The sequence below is a fragment of the Danio rerio genome, chromosome 4, assembly GCF_049306965.1.
Source record: "Danio rerio strain Tuebingen ecotype United States chromosome 4, GRCz12tu, whole genome shotgun sequence".
Classification (NCBI taxonomy): domain Eukaryota; kingdom Metazoa; phylum Chordata; class Actinopteri; order Cypriniformes; family Danionidae; genus Danio; species Danio rerio.
In genome coordinates, this window is record NC_133179.1 from 33,384,338 (window position 1) to 33,401,872 (window position 17,535).

The 17,535-nt window shown below is 35.5% G+C and overlaps 1 protein-coding gene across 4 annotated transcripts in view; it reads right to left on the minus strand.

The window, feature by feature from the left end:
• Positions 1–11,334, minus strand: part of si:dkey-233e3.2 — a 37,206-nt gene extending 25,872 nt beyond the window's left edge. For 3 of the 4 annotated variants that reach the window (XM_073946252.1, XM_073946251.1, XM_073946253.1), the window contains exons 1-2: positions 11,288–11,329; positions 3,007–3,140 (exon numbers count right to left, since the gene is read on the minus strand). The gene's annotated coding sequence lies outside the window, so the exon portion shown is untranslated. 4 annotated transcript variants of the gene reach the window in all.
• Between the last annotated feature and the right edge of the window lie 6,201 nt (positions 11,335–17,535).

Consider the following 17,535-nt stretch of genomic DNA (forward strand, 5'->3'; position numbering starts at 1 on the left):
TAAATAAGTTTCCAAGGAAAGAAAAAAAGAGACTTCAGAGACAATTCATTCTTTTTGTTTATTTGGTTTTCATTTTGTTATTATCCTAAAAAAGGTTTATTGATAACCAAGTTTTTTTCTTTGAAAGAAGTTGTTCTTCTTTATTGTTGTTGTTTTTTTCCCTCTGGAAAGAGAAATTAAGTTGATTATTATTTATATTTTTATTTCTTTCTTTCTTTATTATATAAAGTTCATTATAGTTGAAACGAATCTCTGTTGTCTGTTCTCTTTAGTCAGTCTCTCATTTATGCTCCTACGAACCTACAGTACTGGTCCACGTTTTCCCTCAGATTCACTCGGATGTCTAAGCAGTTGTAGTGATGGGGTGACCTGAGGGTGGCGCTACACTTGCACTCAAAACCCCGGATCTATTTATTTTTTATTTTTTTAACGTCATCGCAGTGTAGAAGTGCTTTAGTTCCCACTAAATTTCTGCTTAGCCTGTCTAATTTAGAATCAGTTGCTTTTTAATGCAAATATTTAGTTTTTGGCTCCTCCCTGTTCCAGCATATATTTAAATATACAGACCCCTGCAGCGCAGAATTGAGAGAATACAAAACAAAAGATGCTGGATACAGTTTTCAAATGTCAGCAATCGGTTGTCCAGTAATTGTAAAGTTTATTCATTTTTAGTTGTTCATTATGTTGATCTTGATTCATGCAGCTTCATTCTTTTATTTATTTTTAGATAAAGATGTTGAAAGTTGAAAACTAATGAAAGTATGTTAATTATTATAATTGAAAAAAAAATATTGTGTCTGGTTTTCATTGTTTAAATGGAAACTAGATATAATCAGGGCTTGACATTAACACCCGCCTACCCGCCAATTGCAAGTAGATTTCAGCTGTGGCAGGTTAGACAGACACCTGCACTAGCCACTTTAGCTGGTTAAAAGTCATTTTCAAATTTTCAGCGCTGGCTCGTCAAAAAAAATTTATTTTAGTTTAAGACTGTTTTTCAATGTGCTTGCAAATGTGATCTTAGAATCAAGAAGCAGCACGACTGACAAAAACAACTGTTTGCGCGTGCAAAAGAAAGCAGGTAAGGACCGAATGAGAGGATGAAGTTGTGTTAGTGAGACCAGCAGGGGGCACCCAACCTATGGTCTGTGTGGGTCCTAATGCCCCAGTATAGTGACGGGGACAGTGTACTGATCAGTTAGTGCCGTCTTACGTTTAAACGAAATCCAGACTCTCTGGTTTTTAAAAAATCCCAAAATTGCCAAATTTGCCCACTGGCCTCTGCCTACCATGGCCTCTTAACCATTCCCATGTTATAATTGGCTTCATCACGTGTGCGGTCTGGCGCTATATGGCTGCCGTCGTATCATCCAGGTGGATGCAGCACACTGGTGCTGGATGAAATTCCCCCCAATATGTAAAGTGTTTAAAGTGTTCAAAATACATATACAAATGAAGAATTATTATTATTATGATCACGCACATGGTGCACATGGTGCATGGTGCACAGTTCCAACCCTAATTAAACACACCTTATCAAACTAATTGAGTCCTTCAGGCTTGTTTGAAACCTACAGGTAAGTGTGTCGGAGCAGGGTTGGAACTAAACTGTGCAGGGCTTCGGCCCTCCAGGAATTGAGTTTGACACCCCTGCTCTAGATACATAAGATTATTTTTTTAAAAGTCAATAGTTTTTTTAAGAACATTTCTTTGCTGAATAAAAAGTGTATGCATGCAGCGATATATTGACACATTGTTTAAATTTGGGTTAAGGAAATAATTATTTTGGTGTGGCCAGAGAAAAAAATGGGTAAATCCTCATAGTGTTGAGCCCTGAAAAGTCCTGTGGAATAAAACGAATTGCACTGCAACACTATGAAACCACAACATATTTGCTTATGTATACACACACAACACACACAAAAAGTGAAACGAACAAGGAGGCATGTAAAAATAATTTAAATCAAGCAATTTTAGCATGCCAATGTCAAATTTATGCATATAAAATATATTTTTCCAACAATGAAATTGTGGCTAGTAAAAAATGGCGAATGGCTAGTAACGGTGGAAAACTACTTCCCACAGTGGCTGGTGATCAAAAAAAAGTTAATGTCAAGCCCTGGATATAATTTAGGCAATTAAACTTGCAATTATGCAGCAAATACATTGCTAGATATGTGGTACTTTCTGTTTAAATAAACAGTTTCATTGTATTTATATCAATATCCAGTGTTTGGAAAACTGAGACTGAGGTACTAATAAAGAAGAGAAGGCTGAAAGTTGGATCCCTATCTTTCATCATCACAAAGCACCCATCAGTCAATAAAATTGAACACACTGATCCATTGATTTTATATCTATAGGCAGTGTTTGGACAACTGAGACTGAAAAATGAATTGAGAAGCAGGGGAAGTTGAGGCCCATCTTGCATCATCTGGTGCACCCACCAGTCAACAAAATCAAGCAAATACAAGTATGTAAACATGCAAACAGATGTGTGTGTCACAGAACTTCATGTCTGAATAACAGTGACCTTACTTGTTAATTACTTGTTAGTACATGCTTGACTTTTAATTAATGTATCAATTACTACTTTGATTTATACTTAATTTAACCACCATGAACTCATAACACGTTAATGTATAATTATATCATGATTTGGAGGGCCGCATTATCCTTAACCCATTCCTAACTTATTGTAAAGTGTTACCATCATCTCTTTGTATATGATTAAAATATAATCATACATACAGATTTACATAAATCATACACATTTATTGTCAAGACATTAATGACAAAAAGCTATACTGCATTGTAAATGATGGATTCTGTCTGATTAAAATGGCAACCAAAGACTCAGCATTTTCACTTCTGTTTCTGAAGAAGCGGCACATCATGGGTTCAGTGAAAAACATCTATCTCAAACACCCTAAACGGAGCAGATAAGAGTAAAAACAGCTGCAGCATTATCAGAGCACCTGTGGGGGTTTACATGAGTGACTTTACCTGAAGCAGTAGAAACACTGGACACGGAGAAAATAGCAGACACCATACATCTCCTCCTCGTCTCCTGTATGGCGAGTTACTCTCATTTCCTCTTCCCACTTCCTCTCCTCTCCTTCAAGCCATTTCTAGAAGTTCTGTATATAAAAGAAAATACTTTTAATTGATAAAAAAAACTCTTTTCTGAATATAATGTGTAGTTTACACAAAACTGAACATTCTGTGAGCATTTTCTCACCTCACCTGTTTGAGTTTCTTTTTTCAGTTGCACTTTATTTTAATCTCATTAACTACTATCTAGATACATTCACATTAATCATTAGGTACAATGCACTCATTATTTATATACATGTACACTGTAAAAAATTGCTGTTAAAAACGGTCAGATTCTATGGTAAAATAATGTTTTTTCACTAAAACAGTAATATTCTGTTAAAAACAGTGCATTCTGGGTAACATTTTGGTTATCGAGAAAGTAACCAGCTGCAGAAAACTGTGAGCTAACAGAGTTCAGATTCAACATTTTGAAGTCTGTGTTTGAAATCACATTTTGTGCCCTTGTTTACTATTCCATCAACTAGTTCACTAATATAGTTCACCTGACAGTTTTAATGAACACTAATGAGTGAATTCGGACACTGATGAACACCTGCTGTTAATAATCACAATTTCTGAAGAAAAGAAACAAGAAATACAAACAGTGACTTGAGTTATAACATTAAATAAAAAAAATTAAATAAAACAGCTTCAGTCTCAGCAGAGGATCATTAAACAACTCCACAAACAACAGCAGACACACACTTATTACTGACTGATTTGACTTCCATACTATTCTCATTGAGATCCAACAGAAATTAAGGTGTTTTTTGTTTCACCGTAATGGAGTGAGGGGCTGGTTTAGTTGGGCTCTTCACCCTTGAACTCATTTAATTAGACTTTCCAACTGCTATAATACAGAGTTTACAAAACACTTTTATTATAGCAATAAAGTAGAAAGTCAATAGATAAATCTATTTGTCTGAAATTTATTCTCCTAAAGGTTTTGGTATAGGTCTGGATGAAGGGCCTCATGTAATAGCTTTTATGCTTAGTTGCAGATTTTTATTTAATTAATAAGTTGAAACAAAAGATACTTATGTAATTACTTTACAGTTAGGAACTAACCTACAAAAACAGCTCAGTTATGACAAAGACACACTCAGACCTCATGAATCAGACCTTGTATTTCAACAATGGTAACAGTTCAAATGTTTCATGCTGCAATGCTGGGTATGGCACAGTACAAATATCCCAGCATGCATTGTGGCATGAATAAACGTTGTATAATGGTCTCACAGTTTTCTTTATTTGTGTTTGATTCTGCTGTTGTTTATGTTTAGACTATTAGTTGCCTGTTTGTGAGTTAAACTGTTAATTGTGTTGAGGTTCATACACTGATTATTGATGTCTCTTTCTTTCAGAAATCATTGCCACATGTAATGTGAAACAACAGATTAAACATTGAATAGGAGCAGTAAATTATATTCTATTAAATTAAAACAGACTCTGCCATTTAATAGTAATGTGAACATCACCAGATCTTATTTAGGGTTTTGGCTGGCTTGCCACATCAAAATAGCTTTTTAAACAAAGTTCTTAACAATTGCAGCAGCCAAAATATATGAATGATAAATATGTCAGGGCTAAGAGCCCAACTAAAGCAAACTCTGTTCTCCATGATGGTGACGTAAAATGTTACCCTTTCTCTCAAGAAGAACTTTAGAAGATGTTACATAAAAATAAACGTTTCAGTAATAAGTGTAGCTAAATATGATGTTCGTAGAGTTGTTTAATCATCCGCTGATAATTTAAATGATTTAATCATTTGTTGACCTTCAGGTTATTTCATTAAAAAGCTGTGACTAAAATTGCAGTTTTGTATGTTTTGTTCTTGTTTTTTCCCTTCAGTGTTTCTTAATTTGTTCATCGCTAATCCTCAATTATCATTTAATTAGTAATATAATATAATATAATTCAATTAATGAATTTACTTCAGCTTTGCTCCATGTTTCTTGAACACTCAGTAGTGTGGACACTTCAATAAAAACTGAAGTATTTGCTCTGGGGTTTAAAGGGTTAAAGGTGTGAGAGGTAAAAACACAGTGTAAAATGTATTTTAACAGTAATATACTGTTAATTTAAACTACGGAAGCAGACTGTAAAAAAAAAACAGTATATTGCTGGCAACCACAGCTGCCAGTAGTTTACTGTTAAATAAAGGAAAAACCTGCATTTTACTGTAAAACCTGAAGCAAATTTCTTCTGTGTGTCACTGTTGTGGAGGAGAGGAGAGCCAGTGTATGAGTTAAAGATGAACAATGAACTGCTGATGTTATTCTGGATGTTTATTTATTAAAGACGGCGGCTGTTTAGTTGCTGATGCAGTCAGAATCTCTCTGTGTTATTTCCAGATTTACATGTATGTGTGCTGTTGTGAAATTTAAAAAAATTGAGTTAAACTGAACTTTTCTAATTAACTAAAATAAGTTATCATTATAAGTATCCTTTTAAGCATATATAGCATAATACTTCATAAACTCATACAGCAGTTGGCCAATTTGAGGCAGTTGCTGTCAGTAAACAAAATGAGTTCACTTGAGTATTTTGTATATCAGTGTAGTCCAAGTATTTTTTACAGCAACATACTGTAAAATAACAGTATATTGCTGGCAACTGCAGCTGCCAGTATTTTACAGTTTTTTAACAGGACAATTTTTAACAGTGGGGTACATATCATCCACCAAGTGCTGGCAGTTCGATAAAAAATACAGACTGTGGAATGTGTTTTTAACAAAAATATTCTGTAAACTGAATTTATGAATGTTAAAAACAGCAGATTATTGGCAACCACAGCTTCTGGTATTTTTCCGTAAAATCAAAAAAAAAAAAAAAAAAAACAGCAACAGGTGTGTCACCATTGTGGAGGTTGGTAGCATCTGTGTTCAAGTCCAAGATGAACTGAGAGTATTTGATGTTATGCTGCATCTTCTTTTGTTTAAAGGTAACTGTGTAGTTACTAATGCAGTCAAAATCTGTTTGCTAATTGCAGTCACACGTGAACACATTATTGCATATAAAGACTTTACATTTTTCTGCACTAAACTATGATTTTGTAAACTGAACATTGTATCAGTTCATGATATTTGGTACTTAAAATTCACTTTAAGTGAAAACTTGATGTCAGCCTTTGAATATGTTGCAGACATTCTCAGAGCACAAGAAGCCTGCAGTCATTAACCAGAGGCACAGTCATCTCAAATGAATGTCTTGTAATAGTAGGTTTAACATGTGCGTGCAGAATAATCTTTCATTATTAAAACAAAATTTAAACAAATGCTGTTTAAAGTGTTTCAAAAATGATGATTAATATTGTCACAACCCAGACTAGAACCTAGATCTCTGGTGTAGTGACTGGAGAGATGTACCACTGAGCCATCCATTTCAAATAATTCTGACTTATTACCAAACAGTCAACTGAGGTTCTTCTCAGATAGAGGTATACAAAATGTTTAAACAGAGAAATAAACATAAAAGGAAAACTCCACGATGGGGGAAAACAAACAATAGGGCAGTAAACAAAAAGGAAAATAAGAAACTCACTAGACGCTGACCAGAGGGGAATTGTACAAAAGTGGAATAAAGAAAACCAGGATAATAGAAAAAGCACAGCATGACCTAGTTTAATCGGGTCCTTCTGGCTTACGCCTGTTTCACACCGTAAGTGAAAGCAGTGCATGCGCAGCGCTTATGAAGAGCAGAAGCAGCACACAGGCGTTTGCCTTTCACACCAGCTGCATCTGCAGCGCGCAGTTCTTCGGCAGCTGCTGCAGAGATCAATCTATCTTAATCTATCTAGTTACCCATCTCTCTCTATATACACTTTTAAAAAAAATGTTTCATCTGTTCCAGAAATTATCAGAAATGATCAGATGTGCTCCAACATTAGGCATGTTCAAATCAAGACTGAAAACACATCTGTTTAGCTGTGCCTTTACTGAATGAGCACTGTGCTGCGTCCGACAGATCGCACTATTGTGTTTTTTTTTCTTCTTTTTCATTATCTTATAACATTTTAACAAATTTTTATCTGTTTTATCTAACTTTTATTCTTATTTTTATCATTTTTATTATTTCTTTTTACTTTTCACACTTGTCTCTTTTATTCTTGTTTATGTAAAGCACTTTGAATTGCCACTGTGTATGAAATGTGCTATATAAATAAACTTGCCTTGCCTTGCACCAAGGCCCGCGGCAACCTACTTCTATGCTGTTTCTTTAACCTACAAGTCTTTATTTTACAAATTATATAGATCATACAGTACTGTGTGCTTCTCAAGCTCTATGAGGAGCGTCATTCATGTCTGGTGCACTCAGAAGACAATCGCCTGTGATATCATGTAATTTGGTGATGATTGTCAGGATGTTGTAGGCCAAGTTATAATAATATGTATACAATATAGTTATAATGATATTTATACACGATCAAACTAGTGTTATTTTCTCCATAAAACAGTGAAACATAAAAGAAAGCTGAATAAAACTTTCTTCCTCTGCTTTAGCTGCACAGCACACAGCGAGCTCACATCATCCAGCATGCGTGTCGAACTAAACTACCCACAATACTAGGAATGTAACGGTATTGTAAATACCGTCATACCGCAATATTAATTTTTTTCGATATTACCGAAGTCGCATGACTCGGTAAAACTATAGATCTTCAGAGAAAATTTGCTCAGGCGAATGAAGCGAACGGGAGGTAGCTAAAACTTCATTTCCCATCAGCCCCGGCGTGGCCATAATCCTTTGCAGTCTGTTGTCGCTACAGATCCAGTAATGCGGAAATGGAGTGTGCTGCTAGTAGCGGAGATGAAAAAAAGATGGAAATGATCGAATCTAAAGCGGGTGTTGTCGCCGCGCGCGTACTGAATAGCGGTGCTGTCGCGCGCGTTCTGATCAGCTGTGTTGTGGCGCGCGTATTGTAAAGCGCCGAGGGGGGGGGGGGGGTTGAGCGCGCATACCAAGAGAGGTGTTATCGCGCGCCTACTGAAGGGCTGGACTGGACGGAGGTTGTGTCGCGTCGCGGGGGCACTTTTGATCGTTTTGGAAGGGCATTTTCTATCCAAGACTAAAAAGGGCATGTGCACTGCACAGGTTGAGCCCTATGTGTGCACGTGCCTGCAAGTTGGGGAATACGACTAATAACAGTCATGGGGACTGCAGAAACACAGCACTGTTCAGATTGATGCAGACATTGACTTGTACCGCAAAGAGATCTCTATCTCACTCATGGTTTGTCTTCTCAAGTGGGGGAAAGACAATGCACAACGTTACCCCACTGCTGTCAACCTGGGCCAAGTCATATCTCTCTTGTCCCAGAATCCTCAGTCCCAAATGAGAGGGTTTTTTTCTGTTGCAGGGGACATTGTAAATACCCAGAGATACCAGCTTTTACCAGATTATAATTATATGATAATTTTTCTTTAAACCCATCTCTATCTAAGTGAGTGATTAAATGTTGAATGTGATGAGTTTTCAACAATACTAAATTGAAACTTTATTTTTTTACATGGTTTAATAATTTTTTGTTATTAAAATTGAAGTTCCTGTTTCAAAGCTTACAGATAGATGGCTAATTTGTATGTCATTGACACTTTTGGCACTTTTTTGGAGTATTTTCTAAAGTTTTTTTTTTCCTGTAAATGATTCAATAAATACCGTACCGTGACATTCATACCGAGGTATTACCGAACCGTGAAATTCTGATACCGTTACATCCCTACACAATACACTTCGCTATGGACTACAACTCCCGTAAATAGCAGTCTTAAAGCGGCCACTTCTATTTCCCCTCTCCTGCAACACTAGTGTGCAACTTAAGCAAAATGGATACTAAAATTGTGCTACATTTGGTTTTGTAGTTCGGCCTAAATAAATATTTGTTGCAGTTTTTAATCATTTAAGTTAATTTGATTGACTATATATAAATCTGTTGATACTGTTGATGGTGAGGCAGTAGGTAGTGCTGTCACCTCACAGTAAGAAGGTCGCTGGCTTGATCCTATGCTTAGTTTGTGTTTCTGTGTGGAGTTTACATGTTCTCCCTGCCTTTGCGTGAGTTTCCTCCGGGTGCTCCAGTTTCCCCCACAGTCCAAAGACATGCGGTACAGGTGAATTAGGTAGGCTAAATTGTCCGTAGAGTGTGTGTGTGATTGATGCATTTATTGTGTAAAATTGCTACTTTTTACTGTCATTCAATGTGTTTTTGTCATTATCAATGCACTGTTATTTTAATTGAGCGTGAGCAGCGCGGCAAAAATAGACTCCACGTCGAAAGCTCACGCCTCGCGTTGACGCACTGCTCCTGCGTGCGGCATGAAAGCTCTAATCTGTTAACATGGACACCCAAAAAACATGCGCTGCTCACACTCTGCTTACGCTTTTGGCTTGAAACAGGCTTTGCACATTTGCTGATCCAGGATAAGAACGAGCCGCTACGTCAAGCCCGGTGTAGATAGCCAGGATAAGTGCACATTCACTGCATTCTTCAGCAGACCATGAGATTGATCCCAGAATCAATAATGCAAATAGGGATAAAACCCGATGTGAGGTAATGAGATTGAAAAAATTAACTAAACTTGTGAATACTGAATAGTCATTCCATATAAATCTAATAGTCCTCATTTCATTACTTCAATTCAGTACAAATGTGAAACAATTATATTCAGTGTCTTGTTCTCAGGAACAGTGGGTAGCATGATTGCCTTACAACAAGAAAGTCTCTGATTGAGGGGAGTGAAGACCTGGGCTGGCAGGCCGTTGCAAAACTGCCCAAATTTTCACTATCCATCTATGTCATTTTTTCCCGCCCAATCTTGCAACACTGTGTTCATTTCGCTGTAGTGACCCGATTTATAAAGGGACTAAGCTAAAAATAAAATGAAAGAATGTACTTTTAAAAACGATTTTCCTTATTTTAGAGGAGAATTTCTTAGTTTGTTTTCTGCTTTTGTTTTAAGAAATTTCAAGATCTCTGAAATGTAGGTTTAATAGTATTTAGAAAAATAAAACTGTATAGATAAATGTAAAACAGTTAATGTTGTAGCCACAGCAGAAGGTTGTTTATCATCAGAATCAGCTAAAGCAGAAACACTTCAGGCACACACATGAAACCGGTCTGACTGCTGAGATTCTTCAGGGTTTTCAGTTCATGTATCTACAAATAAGAGTATATGAATTCACTGTACTGTAAATCACTATTGTGTTATAAAGATGCTCAGCCCTTCTTTTCCACAAATTTACACTCATAAAACAAACTAAATGCATTCATGAATACTGTTATTGCAGCTTAAGTTTTCTACATTGAAGAGCTTCTGTGACTCTTTGAGCCTATGATGTGAGCTTAGTAAATGACCGTTCATGTCTGAGGTAGAAAAGCTGCTCAATTTATTGAAAGAGTCTGTAATGAATAATGTAGACACCGTTTTACATCATAATAAAGCTGTCGGGTGAGTTTCTCTCAGAGTTCACAGCAATATGATAAGAAACACAGTTTGAGAATCACAGACTCACTCATAAACACACAGATCACTCATAAACACAGATCACTCATAAAAACACAGATCACTAATAAACACACAGATCACTCATAAACACAGATCACTCATAAACACACAGATCACTCATAAACACAGATCACTCATAAACACACAGATCGCTCATAAACACACAGATCACTCATAAAAACACAGATCACTAATAAACACACAGATCACTCATAAACACACAGATCACTCATAAACACAGATCACTCATAAACACACAGATCGCTCATAAACACACAGATCGCTCATAAACACACAGATCGCTCATAAACACACAGATCACTCATAAAAACACAGATCACTAATAAACACACAGATCACTCATAAACACACAGATCACTCATAAACACAGATCACTCATAAACACACAGATCGCTCATAAACACACAGATCGCTCATAAACACACAGATCGCTCATAAACACACAGATCACTCATAAAAACACAGATTTTAATATCAGAATGAGAAGGTTTTTGCTTTTTGTGATCCTCATCCAGAAACACACTCGACATTAAAAGGTGGAGATTAAATCCTCAAAATGTCTTTAACTCAGCAGTAAAGTCTCAGAAACACAAAGAGATGATAGACGAATAATCAGATGACACTCATAGATGATATAAAGTACAGAAAGAGCAAACTCTCACCTCAAATAATGGCTGCAGATCTTTCTGTTCCTCCGCTGAACTGTTGAGTTGAACAACAGGTCGGAATTTTTTTTTCACCTCTGAAAAGCATGTCACAACTTGTTTGAGACATGAGGAAAAAACAGTCAGATGAAAAACACAGACACACACATAGATAAGATCCAACCTGTGCAGATCACTGATAAAAACAGATCACATAGAACTACAAATCTGCCATTTTATGGACTACATGTCATTCCAGTCATGCATCACACACGGCATGCACTAAATTCCAGGGGTTTCATTACCACGACGTAAAATGGGCGTGGCTCGGTCGGTGTTTGGGAAACGCCCCCTTAAAAAAAAAAAACAATACTGAGAGGTCACCGAGCATGCGCAGTACAGGTTCTTTTTTAGCGCGGTCATTTCAAACAGGATGATTATGGATAAAGAACTTACCGCGGTGGATAACGAGGGAAAAAAACAATCATACAGGTTATTTTTTTGTTTTTATAATGTTATATTTTAAAGATTTCATTAGCAAAAATGGCTGACCTCGTTTTACTCCGTTTTACTGTCTCTGGGCTTTTGTACTTCCATTTTAAACCAAATAATAATGGTTGTGGTAAGATTAACCGTGTTTTTGTAGTTTAAAATATGGTATTCAGTCATGTTTAAACAAATAAATACCACATTTTCTGTAATAAATCGTGGTTAATTTTTCTTTCTCGATCTTAGTTAATTAAACTAACTCATATTTATTTTCTATTTTTATTTAAAGTCATCATACACAAAACAACTGGGATCAGGACAGGTATCTGATGTTAACTAATATAAAAGTGATCATACATGAAACCCCTGGGATCAGGACAGGTATCTGATGTTAATGTATATAAAAGTGATCATACATGAAACCCCTGGGATCAGGACAGGTATCTGATGTTACTGTATATAATATAAAATTGATCATACATGAAACACCTGAGATCAGGACAGGTATCTGATGTTAACTAATATAAAAGTGATCATACATGAAACCCCTGGGATCAGGACAGGTATCTGATGTTACTGTATATAAAAGTGATCATACATGAAACACCTGAGATCAGGACAGGTATCTGATGTTACTGTATATAAAATTGACCATACATGAAACCCCTGGGATCAGGACAGGTATCTGATGTTACTGTATATAATATAAAAGTGATCATACATGAAACCCCTGAGATCAGGACAGGTATCTGATGTTAACTAATATAAAAGTGATCATACATGAAACCCCTGAGATCAGGACAGGTATCTGATGTTAATGTATATAAAATTGATCATACATGAAACCCCTGGGATCAGGACAGGTATCTGATGTTACTATATATAAAAGTGATCATACATGAAACCCCTGGGATCAGGACAGGTATCTGATGTTAATGTATATAAAAGTGATCATACATGAAACCCCTGGGATCAGGACAGGTATCTGATGTTAATGTATATAAAAGTGATCATACATGAAACCCCTGGGATCAGGACAGGTATCTGATGTTAACTAATATAAAAGTGATCATACATGAAACCCCTGGGATCAGGACAGGTATCTGATGTTAATGTATATAAAAGTGATCATACATGAAACCCCTGGGATCAGGACAGGTATCTGATGTTACTGTATATAATATAAAATTGATCATACATGAAACACCTGAGATCAGGACAGGTATCTGATGTTAACTAATATAAAAGTGATCATACATGAAACCCCTGGGATCAGGACAGGTATCTGATGTTACTGTATATAAAAGTGATCATACATGAAACACCTGAGATCAGGACAGGTATCTGATGTTACTGTATATAAAATTGACCATACATGAAACCCCTGGGATCAGGACAGGTATCTGATGTTACTGTATATAATATAAAAGTGATCATACATGAAACCCCTGAGATCAGGACAGGTATCTGATGTTAACTAATATAAAAGTGATCATACATGAAACCCCTGAGATCAGGACAGGTATCTGATGTTAATGTATATAAAATTGATCATACATGAAACCCCTGGGATCAGGACAGGTATCTGATGTTACTATATATAAAAGTGATCATACATGAAACCCCTGGGATCAGGACAGGTATCTGATGTTAATGTATATAAAAGTGATCATACATGAAACCCCTGGGATCAGGACAGGTATCTGATGTTAACTAATATAAAAGTGATCATACATGAAACCCCTGGGATCAGGACAGGTATCTGATGTTACTGTATATAATATAAAAGTGATCATACATGAAACCCCTGAGATCAGAACAGGTATCTGATGTTAATGTATATAAAAGTGATCATACATGAAACCCCTGAGATCAGGACAGGTATCTGATGTTACTGTATATAAAATTGATCATACATGAAACCCCTGGGATCAGGACAGGTATCTGATGTTACTATATATAAAAGTGATCATACATGAAACCCCTGGGATCAGGACAGGTATCTGATGTTAATGTATATAAAAGTGATCATACATGAAACCCCTGAGATCAGGACAGGTATCTGATGTTAATGTATATAAAATTGATCATACATGAAACACCTGAGATCAGGACAGGTATCTGATGTTACTGTATATAAAATTGATCATACATGAAACCCCTGGGATCAGGACAGGTATCTGATGTTAATGTATATAAAATTGATCATACATGAAACACCTGAGATCAGGACAGGTATCTGATGTTACTGTATATAAAATTGATCATACATGAAACACCTGAGATCAGGACAGGTATCTGATGTTACTGTATATAAAATTGATTATACATGAAACACCTGAGATCAGGACAGGTATCTGATGTTAATATATATAAAAGTGATCATACATGAAACCCCTGAGATCAGGACAGGTATCTGATGTTAACTAATATAAAAGTGATCATACATGAAACACCTGGGACCAGGACAGGTATCTGATGTTACTGTATATGATATATAAAGTATTTGGCACAAAAGCCGTGGGATCGGGACAAGTATCTTAAGTTATAACAGTATTAATGTAATCTGAGAGGTATCCTAAGTTAATTGTTTAATATAACATACACTGACTTCACAAGAAACACCTGCGATCAGGACAGCTATTTAGTACTGCATATAAAAGGCATTGGACACGAAACCCCTGCGAATACGTACAGGTATCTGAATCAAACGGCTGTTTTCACAATCTGCGCATGATCCGTGACCTATGCAAATTCACAGATAGGCCACGCCCACCCGATGACGCAGTAGCGGTTACGCTGTACTGAAACCCCTGGAAAAAAGTGCCTGCCCATCACACACACTCACACTGGTTCCTGATCCTGACTGATTGCTAACACACAGCTGAAGCTACTCATGGAGTGATTTCAGGATTTTATACACAGCACACAGTTTAAGGTTTTGATATAGCGTTGCTTATTTAGTTATTTTTTCGAGTTATGATTTTATTTTGTATTTATTCAATTGATGGTAAATCTAATGTGTGTAAAAATGCTTGTATGTTTGCAAGTTCAATATTATCTTTTGAAATATACAATTCTTTATAGTATTTTTAAAAAGCCTTTTGTATTTCCTCCAATCTATGACATGACTTTTTAGTTTTGGGATATTTGATTTTAAATATACTCATCTCTGCCTGTTGTTTCCTTATTCTCCATGCCAGGAGCTTTTTTGCTTTTGGACCATTTTCAAAAAAATTGCTGTTTTAAAAATGTAAGTTTTAATTGTACTTGCTCATCAAATATTTCATTGAGTGAAATTTCTTTGATCTCATAAAAAAATATCTGGATCTTTTTTATTACCATATTTAGTCTCTTATTCTTTAGGTTGTATATTCAGATTATTAAGTAATTCCGTTTTTTTCCCCTTGATCCCCACATTATAAGGTTACCTTGCAAAACAGCTTTAGCTGCATCCCATAGGATACTAGGTGACCTCCCCATTATCATTATACTTTAAATATTTGAATAGTTCGAATAGTTAACACATGTTTAATCATTTTAAATATACATGGTCTGAGATGCCCCTTGTTCCTATTTTACAGTCTTTTGTTTTATCTTGATTTGACCCAAACATAAAAAAATAATCAATTCTAGAATGAGACATGTGGGCGGAAGAGAAGAAAGTATATTCTTTTTTAAGAGGGTATATGTCTCTTCATACATCTATCGTCTATCATCTTATTAGACGATGAGTCCAATTTAGGATGAATTTGTACATTCCAGTCTCCCCCACAGATTAACATACCTGACGCCTTGGCTAAAATAGTAAATATTTATTTGAGAAATGCTTTGTCTTTTTCAGGTGGTCTATATAATGTAACTTCGTATTGTTGGATAGTTCCTTTAATTAGGTTATATTGTCCTTCTTTATCAGTAATCTTAGTAATTAATTGGAAGTTGATGTTGTTTGAGAAAAATGTCATTACTTCTCGTTTACGACCATTATTATAAGAGGAAAAGAAAACCTTAAATCCCATTTTATCTAATACCTTATGTTCTGTATCAGAAAGATGTTTCTCTTGCCAGAAGTTTATCTGTTGCTTTTCTCATTTCATTTTAGCCACGAGTTTGCTTCTTTTGATTGGATTTAGTAACCCATTAATATTCAAAGTAATTATTACTCTATATTTCTGTTTTTGTATATACTATAATCGGTAACACTTTATAATAACTACACACTATGAACCATTTATTAAGCATTAACTAATGCTTGGTTCATTATTTGTTAAGCATTAACTCTACATTACTAAACATTAGTAAGCAGTTTATAAATGCAGCTACAAATGCTGTATTCTTGACTTACAAGCGCATATATAATGTGTTAACAAATGGGTTAATACTTGCATTTTCATACTTTATTAATGATCCGTTTTTCATTACCTATAATGAAGTAGTGCATTATTTACAAATCATTTATTTAAGAGCAATTGGTGGCTTTTTATTATTAAAATTCATTATTAATTACTGTACCTACTAAGCATTTATTAATTCTTAGTTACCTGATTGTGACCAAATCTAGTGAGGACTATTTTTGCTTAGTTAATGCTTTATAAACGACAAGTAAATGCCCAGTTACAATATGAGAAAAAGGAAATGAACGAGTGATTCAGAACATAAATGTTTATTGCAAGATACCAAAATTACTCATCCCCATATCAATAGAAAAAAATAAAACTTTAGCAATGTCAAAAAATAAATAAACAACTATTGTATACAAGCAGCAAAATGAACAAAATAAGCAAGAACATGAATGCGCATTTAAACATCAAGATGTCAACCAAGTAAGTTACATAGCTACTTGTACATTCTAGAAATGTCATACAACCACTTCAAATGTAAACATAAAACACTTCAATCTTACATAAAAAGAGAAATACATGTAAATAATGTAAACATTGCTGAATATAAGTTTCAGGAGATTAGCAGATTACAGAATAGCAGATTTAGTGGAACACTGGATTAAAGGAGTGTCAAAATACAATATATATATATATATATATATATATATATATATATATATATATATATATATAAAAAACAACAACACCATCATTTAACAATAAAACATTATAAAACATTTCAGTGTCTTCAACTTTTAAAGTGCATGTTGTGAATTAATTATTTTGTATGGTTCACTTAAATGAAACGTTATAATCACTTACCCTCATCTTATTCTAACTCCCTGAGACCTTAGTCAATCTTCAGAACAAAACATTTTGGATAAAATCTGACACCTCCCTCATCTTCCATATTAACCAATGGTTCCGAGACATCCACAAACGAGACCAAAAATACTGTCAAAACATTCCATGTGCAATTACAGTTAAACAACTGAAGTGACATGCAATGTTTTGACAAAGTTTTTGGTTCCTTTTCTGGACTTTGAGAGTCTTGGACCATTGCTGTCTAACCGTACGTTCACACCGAAAGCGGCGAGAGCGTCCAAGGTCGCTCTGGCCGCCCTGGCTACAACGCTCTCTGCCTTCAGCTCCTGCGGCGAGAGCGTCAAAACTCGCTACATTGATCTAGTATTTAAAGGAGCCGTTGCAGCTTATCAGTTACATTCTTGCATAAAACATGTTTCTAGCGTGAAAATGTTGCGCACTTCTTATCAAATTCATACAACAATGGAAGATCAAGTTGCGTGTGGTGTGGCTTTGCTCTATTTATCCAATATGTGTCCATATGTCTGAAATATCCTGAAGCAGCAGTACTGTTTTGTACTGTCACATCGC